The sequence below is a fragment of the Daphnia pulex genome, chromosome 4 (assembly GCF_021134715.1).
Source record: "Daphnia pulex isolate KAP4 chromosome 4, ASM2113471v1".
Lineage (NCBI taxonomy): Eukaryota > Metazoa > Arthropoda > Branchiopoda > Diplostraca > Daphniidae > Daphnia > Daphnia pulex.
Window position 1 is genome coordinate 694,475 of NC_060020.1, and position 15,768 is coordinate 710,242.

Here is a 15,768-nt window from a genome sequence, read left to right on the forward strand (position 1 = left end):
AGGGTTTCCCTGTTACAGGATATGTGAATCGATGTCCAATAAACTTTTTAAAGTCTTAAAATCAATGAAACTATTAAGAAATTCATGATTGAAAAGAATGAATTTAATGAATTTAAAATGACGATTCTGATTGTTTTACAAATTTCAATGGTTTCCCTGTTACAGGATATGTTAATCGATGTCCAATACACTATTTAAAGTCTTTAAAATTAATGAATCTATTAAGACATTCATGATGGAAAAGAAATAGAAATAAGAGTTGATAGAAAATCTTCCAGGAACTGAAAACACAACTTCAATGAATTTGAAATGACGATATCAATTGTTTTACAAGTTTAAACAAATTTCTTGTTACACGATATGTTAATTCGATGTCCAATAAACTATTTAAAGTCATTAAAATCAATGAATCTATTAAGACATTCATGATGGAAACGAATGAATTTAATGAATTTAAAATGACGATTCTGATTGTTTTACAAATTTCAAGGGTTTCCCTGTTACAGGATATGTTAATCGATGTCCAATACACTATTTAAAGTCTTTAAAATCAATGAATATATTAAGACATCCATGTTGGAAAAGAAATAGAAATAAGAGTTGATAGAAAATCTTCCAGGAACTGAAAACACAACTTCAATGAATTTGAAATGACGATATCAATTGTTTTACAAGTTTAAACAAATTTCTTGTTAGATGATATGTTAATTCGATGTCCAATACACTATTTAAAGTCATTAAAATCAATGAATCTATTAAGACATCCATGATGGAAAAGAAATAGAAATAAGAGTTGATAGAAAATCTTCCAGGAAGTGAAAACACAACTTCAATGAATTTGAAATGACGATATAAATTGTTTTACAAGTTTAAACAAATTTCTTGTTAGATGATATGTTAATTCGATGTCCAATACACTAATTAAAGTCTTTAAAATTAATGAATCTATTAAGACATTCATGATGGAAAAGAATGAATTTAATGAATTTAAAATGACGATTCTGATTGTTTTACAAATTTCAAGGGTTTCCCTGTTACAGGATATGTTAATCGATGTCCAATACACTATTTAAAGTCTTTAAAATCAATGAATATATTAAGACATCCATGTTGGAAAAGAAATAGAAATAAGAGTTGATAGAAAATCTTCCAGGAACTGAAAACACAACTTCAATGAATTTGAAATGACGATATCAATTGTTTTACAAGTTTAAACAAATTTCTTGTTAGATGATATGTTAATTCGATGTCCAATACACTATTTAAAGTCATTAAAATCAATGAATCTATTAAGACATCCATGATGGAAAAGAAATAGAAATAAGAGTTGATAGAAAATCTTCCAGGAACTGAAAACACAACTTAAATGAATTTGAAATAACGATATCAATTGTTTTACAAGTTTAAACAAATTTCTTGTTAGATGATATGTTAATTCGATGTCCAATACACTATTTAAAGTCTTTAAAATTAATGAATCTATTAAGACATTCATGATGGAAAAGAATGAATTTAATGAATTTAAAATGACGATTCTGATTGTTTTACAAATTTCAAGGGTTTCCCTGTTACAGGATATGTTAATCGATGTCCAATACACTATTTAAAGTCTTTAAAATCAATGAATATATTAGGCATCCATGTTGGAAAAGAAATAGAAATAAGAGTTGATAGAAAATCTTCCAGGAACTGAAAACACAACTTCAATGAATTTGAAATGACGATATCAATTGTTTTACAAGTTTAAACAAATTTCTTGTTACACGATATGTTAATTCGATGTCCAATACACTATTTAAAGTCATTAAAATCAATGAATCTATTAAGACATCCATGATGGAAAAGAAATAGAAATAAGAGTTGATAGAAAATCTTCCAGGAACTGAAAACACAACTTAAATGAATTTGAAATGACGATATCAATTGTTTTACAAGTTTAAACAAATTTCTTGTTAGATGATATGTTAATTCGATGTCCAATACACTATTTAAAGTCTTTAAAATTAATGAATCTATTAAGACATTCATGATGGAAAAGAATGAATTTAATGAATTTAAAATGACGATTCTGATTGTTTTACAAATTTCAAGGGTTTCCCTGTTACAGGATATGTTAATCGATGTCCAATACACTATTTAAAGTCTTTAAAATCAATGAATATATTAAGACATCCATGTTGGAAAAGAAATAGAAATAAGAGTTGATAGAAAATCTTCCAGGAACTGAAAACACAACTTCAATGAATTTGAAATGACGATATCAATTGTTTTACAAGTTTAAACAAATTTCTTGTTACACGATATGTTAATTCGATGTCCAATACACTATTTAAAGTCATTAAAATCAATGAATCTATTAAGACATCCATGATGGAAAAGAATGAATTTAATGAATTTAAAATGACGATTCTGATTGTTTTACAAATTTCAAGGGTTTCCCTGTTACAGGATATGTTAATCGATGTCCAATACACTATTTAAAGTCTTTAAAATCAATGAATATATTAAGACATCCATGTTGGAAAAGAAATAGAAATAAGAGTTGATAGAAAATCTTCCAGGAACTGAAAACACAACTTCAATGAATTTGAAATGACGATATCAATTGTTTTACAAGTTTAAACAAATTTCTTGTTACACGATATGTTAATTCGATGTCCAATACACTATTTAAAGTCATTAAAATCAATGAATCTATTAAGACATCCATGATGGAAAAGAAATAGAAATAAGAGTTGATAGAAAATCTTCCAGGAACTGAAAACACAACTTCAATGAATTTGAAATGACGATATCAATTGTTTTACAAGTTTAAACAAATTTCTTGTTAGATGATATGTTAATTCGATGTCCAATACACTATTTAAAGTCTTTAAAATTAATGAATCTATTAAGACATTCATGATGGAAAAGAATGAATTTAATGAATTTAAAATGACGATTCTGATTGTTTTACAAATTTCAAGGGTTTCCCTGTTACAGGATATGTTAATCGATGTCCAATACACTATTTAAAGTCTTTAAAATCAATGAATATATTAAGACATCCATGTTGGAAAAGAAATAGAAATAAGAGTTGATAGAAAATCTTCCAGGAAGTGAAAACACAACTTCAATGAATTTGAAATGACGATATCAATTGTTTTACAAGTTTAAACAAATTTCTTGTTACACGATATGTTAATTCGATGTCCAATACACTATTTAAAGTAATTAAAATCAATGAATCTATTAAGACATCCATGATGGAAAAGAAATAGAAATAAGAGTTGATAGAAAATCTTCCAGGAAGTGAAAACACAACTTCAATGAATTTGAAATGACGATATAAATTGTTTTACAAGTTTAAACAAATTTCTTGTTAGATGATATGTTAATTCGATGTCCAATACACTAATTAAAGTCTTTAAAATTAATGAATCTATTAAGACATTCATGATGGAAAAGAATGAATTTAATGAATTTAAAATGACGATTCTGATTGTTTTACAAATTTCAAGGGTTTCCCTGTTACAGGATATGTTAATCGATGTCCAATACACTATTTAAAGTCTTTAAAATCAATGAATATATTAAGACATCCATGTTGGAAAAGAAATAGAAATAAGAGTTGATAGAAAATCTTCCAGGAACTGAAAACACAACTTCAATGAATTTGAAATGACGATATCAATTGTTTTACAAGTTTAAACAAATTTCTTGTTACACGATATGTTAATTCGATGTCCAATACACTATTTAAAGTCATTAAAATCAATGAATCTATTAAGACATCCATGATGGAAAAGAAATAGAAATAAGAGTTGATAGAAAATCTTCCAGGAACTGAAAACACAACTTCAATGAATTTGAATGACGATATCAATTGTTTTACAAGTTTAAACAAATTTCTTGTTAGATGATATGTTAATTCGATGTCCAATACACTATTTAAAGTCTTTAAAATTAATGAATCTATTAAGACATTCATGATGGAAAAGAATGAATTTAATGAATTTAAAATGACGATTCTGATTGTTTTACAAATTTCAAGGGTTTCCCTGTTACAGGATATGTTAATCGATGTCCAATACACTATTTAAAGTCTTTAAAATCAATGAATATATTAAGACATCCATGTTGGAAAAGAAATAGAAATAAGAGTTGATAGAAAATCTTCCAGGAACTGAAAACACAACTTCAATGAATTTAAAATGACGATTCTGACTGTTTTACAAATTTCAAGGGTTTCCCTGTTACAGGATATTTTCATCGATGTCCAATACACTATTTAAAGTCTTTAAAATTAATGAATCTATTAAGACATTCATGATGGAAAAGAATGAATTTAATGAATTTAAAATGACGATTCTGATTGTTTTACAAATTTCAAGGGTTTCCCTGTTACAGGATATGTTAATCGATGTCCAATACACTATTTAAAGTCTTTAAAATCAATGAATATATTAAGACATCCATGTTGGAAAAGAAATAGAAATAAGAGTTGATAGAAAATCTTCCAGGAACTGAAAACACAACTTCAATGAATTTGAAATGACGATATCAATTGTTTTACAAGTTTAAACAAATTTCTTGTTACACGATATGTTAATTCGATGTCCAATACACTATTTAAAGTCATTAAAATCAATGAATCTATTAAGACATCCATGATGGAAAAGAAATAGAAATAAGAGTTGATAGAAAATCTTCCAGGAACTGAAAACACAACTTAAATGAATTTGAAATGACGATATAAATTGTTTTACAAGTTTAAACAAATTTCTTGTTAGATGATATGTTAATTCGATGTCCAATACACTATTTAAAGTCTTTAAAATTAATGAATCTATTAAGACATTCATGATGGAAAAGAATGAATTTAATGAATTTAAAATGACGATTCTGATTGTTTTACAAATTTCAAGGGTTTCCCTGTTACAGGATATGTTAATCGATGTCCAATACACTATTTAAAGTCTTTAAAATCAATGAATATATTAAGACATCCATGTTGGAAAAGAAATAGAAATAAGAGTTGATAGAAAATCTTCCAGGAACTGAAAACACAACTTCAATGAATTTGAAATGACGATATCAATTGTTTTACAAGTTTAAACAAATTTCTTGTTAGATGATATGTTAATTCGATGTCCAATACACTATTTAAAGTCATTAAAATCAATGAATCTATTAAGACATCCATGATGGAAAAGAAATAGAAATAAGAGTTGATAGAAAATCTTCCAGGAACTGAAAACACAACTTAAATGAATTTGAAATGACGATATCAATTGTTTTACAAGTTTAAACAAATTTCTTGTTAGATGATATGTTAATTCGATGTCCAATACACTATTTAAAGTCTTTAAAATTAATGAATCTATTAAGACATTCATGATGGAAAAGAATGAATTTAATGAATTTAAAATGACGATTCTGATTGTTTTACAAATTTCAAGGGTTTCCCTGTTACAGGATATGTTAATCGATGTCCAATACACTATTTAAAGTCTTTAAAATCAATGAATATATTAAGACATCCATGTTGGAAAAGAAATAGAAATAAGAGTTGAAAGAAAATCTTCCAGGAACTGAAAACACAACTTCAATGAATTTGAAATGACGATATCAATTGTTTTACAAGTTTAAACAAATTTCTTGTTACACGATATGTTAATTCGATGTCCAATACACTATTTAAAGTCATTAAAATCAATGAATCTATTAAGACATCCATGATGGAAAAGAAATAGAAATAAGAGTTGATAGAAAATCTTCCAGGAACTGAAAACACAACTTAAATGAATTTGAAATGACGATATCAATTGTTTTACAAGTTTAAACAAATTTCTTGTTAGATGATATGTTAATTCGATGTCCAATACACTATTTAAAGTCTTTAAAATTAATGAATCTATTAAGACATTCATGATGGAAAAGAATGAATTTAATGAATTTAAAATGACGATTCTGATTGTTTTACAAATTTCAAGGGTTTCCCTGTTACAGGATATGTTAATCGATGTCCAATACACTATTTAAAGTCTTTAAAATCAATGAATATATTAAGACATCCATGTTGGAAAAGAAATAGAAATAAGAGTTGAAAGAAAATCTTCCAGGAACTGAAAACACAACTTCAATGAATTTGAAATGACGATATCAATTGTTTTACAAGTTTAAACAAATTTCTTGTTACACGATATGTTAATTCGATGTCCAATACACTATTTAAAGTCATTAAAATCAATGAATCTATTAAGACATCCATGATGGAAAAGAAATAGAAATAAGAGTTGATAGAAAATCTTCCAGGAACTGAAAACACAACTTAAATGAATTTGAAATGACGATATCAATTGTTTTACAAGTTTAAACAAATTTCTTGTTAGATGATATGTTAATTCGATGTCCAATACACTATTTAAAGTCTTTAAAATTAATGAATCTATTAAGACATTCATGATGGAAAAGAATGAATTTAATGAATTTAAAATGACGATTCTGATTGTTTTACAAATTTCAAGGGTTTCCCTGTTACAGGATATGTTAATCGATGTCCAATACACTATTTAAAGTCTTTAAAATCAATGAATATATTAAGACATCCATGTTGGAAAAGAAATAGAAATAAGAGTTGAAAGAAAATCTTCCAGGAACTGAAAACACAACTTCAATGAATTTGAAATGACGATATCAATTGTTTTACAAGTTTAAACAAATTTCTTGTTACACGATATGTTAATTCGATGTCCAATACACTATTTAAAGTCATTAAAATCAATGAATCTATTAAGACATCCATGATGGAAAAGAAATAGAAATAAGAGTTGATAGAAAATCTTCCAGGAAGTGAAAACACAACTTCAATGAATTTGAAATGACGATATCAATTGTTTTACAAGTTTAAACAAATTTCTTGTTAGATGATATGTTAATTCGATGTCCAATACACTATTTAAAGTCTTTAAAATTAATGAATCTATTAAGACATTCATGATGGAAAAGAATGAATTTAATGAATTTAAAATGACGATTCTGATTGTTTTACAAATTTCAAGGGTTTCCCTGTTACAGGATATGTTAATCGATGTCCAATACACTATTTAAAGTCTTTAAAATTAATGAATCTATTAAGACATTCATGATGGAAAAGAATGAATTTAATGAATTTAAAATGACGATTCTGATGGTTTTACAAATTTCAAGGGTTTCCCTGTTACAGGATATGTTAATCGATGTCCAATACACTATTTAAAGTCTTTAAAATCAATGAATATATTAAGACATCCATGTTGGAAAAGAAATAGAAATAAGAGTTGAAAGAAAATCTTCCAGGAACTGAAAACACAACTTCAATGAATTTGAAATGACGATATAAATTGTTTTACAAGTTTAAACAAATTTCTTGTTACACGATATGTTAATTCGATGTCCAATACACTATTTAAAGTCATTAAAATCAATGAATCTATTAAGACATCCATGATGGAAAAGAAATAGAAATAAGAGTTGATAGAAAATCTTCCAGGAACTGAAAACACAACTTAAATGAATTTGAAATGACGATATAAATTGTTTTACAAGTTTAAACAAATTTCTTGTTAGATGATATGTTAATTCGATGTCCAATACACTATTTAAAGTCTTTAAAATTAATGAATCTATTAAGACATTCATGATGGAAAAGAATGAATTTAATGAATTTAAAATGACGATTCTGATTGTTTTACAAATTTCAAGGGTTTCCCTGTTACAGGATATGTTAATCGATGTCCAATACACTATTTAAAGTCTTTAAAATCAATGAATATATTAAGACATCCATGTTGGAAAAGAAATAGAAATAAGAGTTGATAGAAAATCTTCCAGGAACTGAAAACACAACTTCAATGAATTTGAAATGACGATATCAATTGTTTTACAAGTTTAAACAAATTTCTTGTTACACGATATGTTAATTCGATGTCCAATACACTATTTAAAGTCATTAAAATCAATGAATCTATTAAGACATCCATGATGGAAAAGAAATAGAAATAAGAGTTGATAGAAAATCTTCCAGGAAGTGAAAACACAACTTCAATGAATTTGAAATGACGATATAAATTGTTTTACAAGTTTAAACAAATTTCTTGTTAGATGATATGTTAATTCGATGTCCAATACACTATTTAAAGTCTTTAAAATTAATGAATCTATTAAGACATTCATGATGGAAAAGAATGAATTTAAAATGACGATTCTGATTGTTTTACAAATTTCAAGGGTTTCCCTGTTACAGGATATGTTAATCGATGTCCAATACACTATTTAAAGTCTTTAAAATCAATGAATATATTAAGACATCCATGTTGGAAAAGAAATAGAAATAAGAGTTGATAGAAAATCTTCCAGGAAGTGAAAACACAACTTCAAAGAATTTGAAATGACGATATCAATTGTTTTACAAGTTTAAACAAATTTCTTGTTACACGATATGTTAATTCGACGTAAAGGTCTTGAAATCACAAAAATGATGGCAGAAAAAACTTCAAATGCTCATAACTTTTGAAATTTATTTTGGTGTTTGAATATTTGAAACCTAGGTAATAGAGGACAGTCCCCTCAATCTTTTGAGACTTAGTTTTCATTTTGGTGTTGAGTTTTAAGCCTGTGGTGTGACCGTAAAGTCTTGAAATCACAAAAATGATGGCAGAAAAAACTTCAAATGCTCATAACTTTTGAAATTTATTTTGGTGTTTGAATATTTGAAACCTAGGTAATAGAGGACAGTCCCCTCAATCTTTTGAGACTTAGTTTTCATTTTGGTGTTGAGTTTTAAGCCTGTGGTGTGACCGTAAAGGTCTTGAAATCACAAAAATGATGGCAGAAAAAACTTCAAATGCTCATAACTTTTGAAATTTATTTTGGTGTTTGAATACTTGAAACCTAGGTAATAGAGGACAGTCCCCTCAATCTTTTGAGACTTAGTTTTCATTTTGGTGTTGAGTTTTAAGCCTGTGGTGTGACCGTAAAGGTCTTTAAATCACAAAAATGATGGCAGAAAAAACTTCAAATGCTCATAACTTTTGAAATTTATTTTGGTGTTTGAATATTTGAAACCTAGGTAATAGAGGACAGTCCCCTCAATCTTTTGAGACTTAGTTTTCATTTTGGTGTTGAGTTTTAAGCCTGTGGTGTGACCGTAAAGTCTTGAAATCACAAAAATGATGGCAGAAAAAACTTCAAATGCTCATAACTTTTGAAATTTATTTTGGTGTTTGAATATTTGAAACCTAGGTAATAGAGGACAGTTCCCTCAATCTTTTGAGACTTAGTTTTTATTTTGGTGTTGAGTTTTAAGCCTGTGGTGTGACCGTAAAGTCTTGAAATCACAAAAATGATGGCAGAAAAAACTTCAAATGCTCATAACTTTTGAAATTTATTTTGGTGTTTGAATATTTGAAACCTAGGTAATAGAGGACAGTCCCGTCAATCTTTTGAGACTTAGTTTTCATTTTGGTGTTGAGTTTTAAGCCTGTGGTGTGACCGTAAAGTCTTGAAATCACAAAAATGATGGCAGAAAAAACTTCAAATGCTCATAACTTTTGAAATTTATTTTGGTGTTTGAATATTTGAAACCTAGGTAATAGAGGACAGTCCCCTCAATCTTTTGAGACTTAGTTTTCATTTTGGTGTTGAGTTTTAAGCCTGTGGTGTGACCGTAAAGTCTTGAAATCACAAAAATGATGGCAGAAAAAACTTCAAATGCTCATAACTTTTGAAATTTATTTTGGTGTTTGAATATTTGAAACCTAGGTAATAGAGGACAGTCCCCTCAATCTTTTGAGACTTAGTTTTCATTTTGGTGTTGAGTTTTAAGCCTGTGGTGTGACCGTAAAGTCTTGAAATCACAAAAATGATGGCAGAAAAAACTTCAAATGCTCATAACTTTTGAAATTTATTTTGGTGTTTGAATATTTGAAACCTAGGTAATAGAGGACAGTCTCCTCAATCTTTTGAGACTTAGTTTTCATTTTGGTGTTGAGTTTTAAGCCTGTGGTGTGACCGTAAAGGTCTTGAAATCACAAAAATGATGGCAGAAAAAACTTCAAATGCTCATAACTTTTGAAATTTATTTTGGTGTTTGAATACTTGAAACCTAGGTAATAGAGGACAGTCCCCTCAATCTTTTGAGACTTAGTTTTCATTTTGGTGTTGAGTTTTAAGCCTGTGGTGTGACCGTAAAGGTCTTTAAATCACAAAAATGATGGCAGAAAAAACTTCAAATGCTCATAACTTTTGAAATTTATTTTGGTGTTTGAATATTTGAAACCTAGGTAATAGAGGACAGTCCCCTCAATCTTTTGAGACTTAGTTTTCATTTTGGTGTTGAGTTTTAAGCCTGTGGTGTGACCGTAAAGTCTTGAAATCACAAAAATGATGGCAGAAAAAACTTCAAATGCTCATAACTTTTGAAATTTATTTTGGTGTTTGAATATTTGAAACCTAGGTAATAGAGGACAGTTCCCTCAATCTTTTGAGACTTAGTTTTTATTTTGGTGTTGAGTTTTAAGCCTGTGGTGTGACCGTAAAGTCTTGAAATCACAAAAATGATGGCAGAAAAAACTTCAAATGCTCATAACTTTTGAAATTTATTTTGGTGTTTGAATATTTGAAACCTAGGTAATAGAGGACAGTCCCCTCAATCTTTTGAGACTTAGTTTTCATTTTGGTGTTGAGTTTTAAGCCTGTGGTGTGACCGTAAAGTCTTGAAATCACAAAAATGATGGCAGAAAAAAATTCAAATGCTCATAACTTTTGAAATTTATTTTGGTGTTTGAATATTTGAAACCTAGGTAATAGAGGACAGTCCCCTCAATCTTTTGAGACTTAGTTTTCATTTTGGTGTTGAGTTTTAAGCCTGTGGTGTGACCGTAAAGTCTTGAAATCACAAAAATGATGGCAGAAAAAACTTCAAATGCTCATAACTTTTGAAATTTATTTTGGTGTTTGAATATTTGAAACCTAGGTAATAGAGGACAGTCTCCTCAATCTTTTGAGACTTAGTTTTCATTTTGGTGTTGAGTTTTAAGCCTGTGGTGTGACCGTAAAGTCTTGAAATCACAAAAATGATGGCAGAAAAAACTTCAAATGCTCATAACTTTTGAAATTTATTTTGGTGTTTGAATATTTGAAACCTAGGTAATAGAGGACAGTCCTCTCAATCTTTTGAGACTTAGTTTTCATTTTGGTGTTGAGTTTTAAGCCTGTGGTGTGACCGTAAAGTCTTGAAATCACAAAAATGATGGCAGAAAAAACTTCAAATGCTCATAACTTTTGAAATTTATTTTGGTGTTTGAATATTTGAAACCTAGGTAATAGAGGACAGTCCTCTCAATCTTTTGAGACTTAGTTTTCATTTTGGTGTTGAGTTTTAAGCCTGTGGTGTGACCGTAAAGTCTTGAAATCACAAAAATGATGGCAGAAAAAACTTCAAATGCTCATAACTTTTGAAATTTATTTTGGTATTTGAATATTTGAAACCTAGGTAATAGGGGACAGTCCCCTCAATCTTTTGAGACTTAGTTTTCATTTTGGTGTTGAGTTTTAAGCCTGTGGTGTGACCGTAAAGGTCTTGGAATCACAAAAATGATGGCAGAAAAAACTTCAAATGCTCATAACTTTTGAAATTTATTTTGGTGTTTGAATATTTGAAACCTAGGTAATAGAGGACAGTCCCCTCAATCTTTTGAGACTTAGTTTTCATTTTGGTGTTGAGTTTTAAGCCTGTGGTGTGACCGTAAAGTCTTGAAATCACAAAAATGATGGCAGAAAAAACTTCAAATGCTCATAACTTTTGAAATTTATTTTGGTGTTTGAATATTTGAAACCTAGGTAATAGAGGACAGTTCCCTCAATCTTTTGAGACTTAGTTTTTATTTTGGTGTTGAGTTTTAAGCCTGTGGTGTGACCGTAAAGTCTTGAAATCACAAAAATGATGGCAGAAAAAACTTCAAATGCTCATAACTTTTGAAATTTATTTTGGTGTTTGAATATTTGAAACCTAGGTAATAGAGGACAGTCCCCTCAATCTTTTGAGACTTAGTTTTCATTTTGGTGTTGAGTTTTAAGCCTGTGGTGTGACCGTAAAGTCTTGAAATCACAAAAATGATGGCAGAAAAAAATTCAAATGCTCATAACTTTTGAAATTTATTTTGGTGTTTGAATATTTGAAACCTAGGTAATAGAGGACAGTCCCCTCAATCTTTTGAGACTTAGTTTTCATTTTGGTGTTGAGTTTTAAGCCTGTGGTGTGACCGTAAAGTCTTGAAATCACAAAAATGATGGCAGAAAAAACTTCAAATGCTCATAACTTTTGAAATTTATTTTGGTGTTTGAATATTTGAAACCTAGGTAATAGAGGACAGTCTCCTCAATCTTTTGAGACTTAGTTTTCATTTTGGTGTTGAGTTTTAAGCCTGTGGTGTGACCGTAAAGTCTTGAAATCACAAAAATGATGGCAGAAAAAACTTCAAATGCTCATAACTTTTGAAATTTATTTTGGTGTTTGAATATTTGAAACCTAGGTAATAGAGGACAGTCCTCTCAATCTTTTGAGACTTAGTTTTCATTTTGGTGTTGAGTTTTAAGCCTGTGGTGTGACCGTAAAGTCTTGAAATCACAAAAATGATGGCAGAAAAAACTTCAAATGCTCATAACTTTTGAAATTTATTTTGGTGTTTGAATATTTGAAACCTAGGTAATAGAGGACAGTCCTCTCAATCTTTTGAGACTTAGTTTTCATTTTGGTGTTGAGTTTTAAGCCTGTGGTGTGACCGTAAAGTCTTGAAATCACAAAAATGATGGCAGAAAAAACTTCAAATGCTCATAACTTTTGAAATTTATTTTGGTATTTGAATATTTGAAACCTAGGTAATAGGGGACAGTCCCCTCAATCTTTTGAGACTTAGTTTTCATTTTGGTGTTGAGTTTTAAGCCTGTGGTGTGACCGTAAAGGTCTTGGAATCACAAAAATGATGGCAGAAAAAACTTCAAATGCTCATAACTTTTGAAATTTATTTTGGTGTTTGAATATTTGAAACCTAGGTAATAGAGGACAGTCCCCTCAATCTTTTGAGACTTAGTTTTCATTTTGGTGTTGAGTTTTAAGCCTGTGGTGTGACCGTAAAGTCTTGAAATCACAAAAATGATGGCAGAAAAAACTTCAAATGCTCATAACTTTTGAAATTTATTTTGGTGTTTGAATATTTGAAACCTAGGTAATAGAGGACAGTCCCCTCAATCTTTTGAGACTTAGTTTTCATTTTGGTGTTGAGTTTTAAGCCTGTAGTGTGACCGTAAATGTCTTGAAATCACAAAAATGATGGCAGAAAAAACTTCAAATGCTCATAACTTTTGAAATTTATTTTGGTGTTTGAATATTTGAAACCTAGGTAATAGAGGACAGTCCCCTCAATCTTTTGAGACTTAGTTTTCATTTTGGTGTTGAGTTTTAAGCCTGTGGTGTGACCGTAAAGTCTTGAAATCACAAAAATGATGGCAGAAAAAACTTCAAATGCTCATAACTTTTGAAATTTATTTTGGTGTTTGAATATTTGAAACCTAGGTAATAGAGGACAGTCCTCTCAATCTTTTGAGACTTAGTTTTCATTTTGGTGTTGAGTTTTAAGCCTGTGGTGTGACCGTAAAGTCTTGAAATCACAAAAATGATGGCAGAAAAAACTTCAAATGCTCATAACTTTTGAAATTTATTTTGGTGTTTGAATATTTGAAACCTAGGTAATAGAGGACAGTCCTCTCAATCTTTTGAGACTTAGTTTTCATTTTGGTGTTGAGTTTTAAGCCTGTGGTGTGACCGTAAAGTCTTGAAATCACAAAAATGATGGCAGAAAAAACTTCAAATGCTCATAACTTTTGAAATTTATTTTGGTATTTGAATATTTGAAACCTAGGTAATAGGGGACAGTCCCCTCAATCTTTTGAGACTTAGTTTTCATTTTGGTGTTGAGTTTTAAGCCTGTGGTGTGACCGTAAAGGTCTTGGAATCACAAAAATGATGGCAGAAAAAACTTCAAATGCTCATAACTTTTGAAATTTATTTTGGTGTTTGAATATTTGAAACCTAGGTAATAGAGGACAGTCCCCTCAATCTTTTGAGACTTAGTTTTCATTTTGGTGTTGAGTTTTAAGCCTGTGGTGTGACCGTAAAGTCTTGAAATCACAAAAATGATGGCAGAAAAAACTTCAAATGCTCATAACTTTTGAAATTTATTTTGGTGTTTGAATATTTGAAACCTAGGTAATAGAGGACAGTCCCCTCAATCTTTTGAGACTTAGTTTTCATTTTGGTGTTGAGTTTTAAGCCTGTAGTGTGACCGTAAATGTCTTGAAATCACAAAAATGATGGCAGAAAAAACTTCAAATGCTCATAACTTTTGAAATTTATTTTGGTGTTTGAATATTTGAAACCTAGGTAATAGAGGACAGTCCCCTCAATCTTTTGAGACTTAGTTTTCATTTTGGTGTTGAGTTTTAAGCCTGTGGTGTGACCGTAAAGTCTTGAAATCACAAAAATGATGGCAGAAAAAACTTGAAATGCTCATAACTTTTGAAATTTATTTTGGTGTTTGAATATTTGAAACCTAGGTAATAGAGGACAGTCCCCTCAATCTTTTGAGACTTAGTTTTCATTTTGGTGTTGAGTTTTAAGCCTGTGGTGTGACCGTAAAGTCTTGAAATCACAAAAATGATGGCAGAAAAAACTTCAAATGCTCATAACTTTTGAAATTTATTTTGGTGTTTGAATATTTGAAACCTAGGTAATAGAGGACAGTCCCCTCAATCTTTTGAGACTTAGTTTTCATTTTGGTGTTGAGTTTTAAGCCTGTGGTGTGACCGTAAAGTCTTGAAATCACAAAAATGATGGCAGAAAAAACTTCAAATGCTCATAACTTTTGAAATTTATTTTGGTGTTTGAATATTTGAAACCTAGGTAATAGAGGACAGTCCCCTCAATCTTTTGAGACTTAGTTTTCATTTTGGTGTTGAGTTTTAAGCCTGTGGTGTGACCGTAAAGTCTTGAAATCACAAAAATGATGGCAGAAAAAACTTCAAATGCTCATAACTTTTGAAATTCATTTTGGTGTTTGAATATTTGAAACCTAGGTAATAGAGGACAGTCCCCTCAATCTTTTGAGACTTAGTTTTCATTTTGGTGTTGAGTTTTAAGCCTGTGGTGTGACCGTAAAGTCTTGAAATCACAAAAATGATGGCAGAAAAAACTTCAAATGCTCATAACTTTTGAAATTTATTTTGGTGTTTGAATATTTGAAACCTAGGTAATAGAGGACAGTCCCCTCAATCTTTTGAGACTTAGTTTTCATTTTTCAAATGCTCATAACTTTTGAAATTTATTTTGGTGTTTGAATATTTGAAACCTAGGTAATAGAGGACAGTCCCCTCAATCTTTTGAGACTTAGTTTTCATTTTGGTGTTGAGTTTTAAGCCTTTGGTGTGACCGTAAAGGTCTTGAAATCACAAAAATGATGGCAGAAAAAACTTCAAATGCTCATAACTTTTGAAATTTATTTTGGTGTTTGAATATTTGAAACCTAGGTAATAGAGGACAGTCCCCTCAATCTTTTGAGACTTAGTTTTCATTTTGGTGTTGAGTTTTAAGCCTGTGGTGTGACCGTAAAGTCTTGAAATCACAAAAATGATGGCAGAAAAAACTTCAAATGCTCATAACTTTTGAAATTTATTTTGGTGTTTGAATATTTG